This window comes from Rhagoletis pomonella, unplaced genomic scaffold, assembly GCF_013731165.1.
Source record: "Rhagoletis pomonella isolate Grant_MI unplaced genomic scaffold, Rhpom_1.0 Rhpom_scaffold_00012, whole genome shotgun sequence".
NCBI lineage: Eukaryota > Metazoa > Arthropoda > Insecta > Diptera > Tephritidae > Rhagoletis > Rhagoletis pomonella.
Window position 1 is genome coordinate 18,532,988 of NW_023458566.1, and position 1,447 is coordinate 18,534,434.

The following is a 1,447-nucleotide window of genomic DNA, read 5'->3' on the forward strand; positions in this document are numbered from 1 at the left end:
GCACTCAGAACACTCAATCGTAGATCATTGTCCTTGGAAAAGTTCATTCACACCAGAGCGTTCACATTCGAATTACCGATTTTGACACTCCACACCCTGTGCGAAACTTTAGACGCCAGACGGCAGCAGGCAGCAGGCAGCAGGGCGATGGAGCAGCGGACTCTGCTGCTTCCTTTTACCACACCGCACCACGTCGGCTGTATTTGTCCCACCACCACCTTCGGCGAGTCACCGGCACAATTGACTTCTCCTTTTTCCCAACCATCTAATGCTCACTTACTAACAGCCTGTTGGTTTGTTGGTAAACAAACGGCGACAACAGCAGACACGCCGACTGCGACGCGAATATAGCGACAGCGGCGTACAGCGTAACCGACCTACGACTTGTCGAGCGTTATTGTCTGCGGCTGGAAGCTCGATGACTCTGATGGCTCGGTGGAGTGGACGAGTCGGTGAAGTGAATTTTTTACCTTCGTTTGGCGGGAAACCGCTTCATATAAAGCCAATAACATTCGCTTTGCATTGCCCTCAACGTATGTAGAGCTCGTTTCGCATTTAATTTTATAATGCATTCGATTTTATTTCAGCACAAAACCGAAGACACGAACAAAGGGGAATTCGCAAAAGCAGTGCAAAAAATTGCAAAACAGCAACAAACCATCCCCGATCAAACAGCACAAGCAGCAGAACATTAACAAAGGCCGTATTAGTCCAAAAACCAACAGAGGGTTGAAATTAATTTAATGCCAAAGCCATTGCAGAGTTTCGAATTTTGCAAATTGCACGCGGTAGCAGGTAGGCAGGCAGGACGGGTGAGACAAGCGACATTGGTTTGAAAACCAGCCGCCATCGCTGCCGCTATGAGGTCGTCGACATTGGCAATGTTCGTGGCAGAAGCAATTGCAAATGTGCTCGGTGGTCGGGGGGATGCAGACGGTGTCATTTAAACTGCGCATAAAAACAGGGAACAAACGAAAATTGAAATGAACCGAGGGATACAAGTACATACTCGTATTTTGTTTTGATCATTAAAGTTCAACTGAAATGTCGTAGAAGTGTAGAAGTAGGTACTCGATTCCTTCAAACACGGCTGGGTTCGGTGGTAATTATTTGCTGGTGATTAGAGGCACTCCGTTATTACTCCGTTGGTCTGTGAACAGTCCTATGGTTTTTTTTTTATTACAGGTGCGGGATCCCTACCTAGAGACATATTTTTTGCAAACTCACTTACCTAGCTTGAATAACTCCGCGGTGGGGCGTATCCTGTGAATCAATTTATTATCAAAGGTAAATGGCACTCAACGCTCTGATGATTCGCTCAAAGCTAGTCTAGCGATGCCTGAGCTGTCATGCGGCCATTAGTACTGCGACAAACTGTATGGCTGATGAAGTGGTAAGGCAAAGTAATCTTGAGAAGCTGTCCCATAAAAAAAGAAAGAGAAGGACT

General features: G+C 46.4%; 1 long non-coding RNA gene across 1 annotated transcript; it reads left to right on the forward strand.

The window, feature by feature from the left end:
* The first annotated feature begins 291 nt into the window (after positions 1-291).
* Positions 292-1,060, forward strand: LOC118747475. The gene is made up of 2 exons (XR_004993962.1): positions 292-533; positions 588-1,060. It is a non-coding gene; the product is annotated as an uncharacterized LOC118747475 (long non-coding RNA).
* Positions 1,061-1,447: the final 387 nt, after the last annotated feature.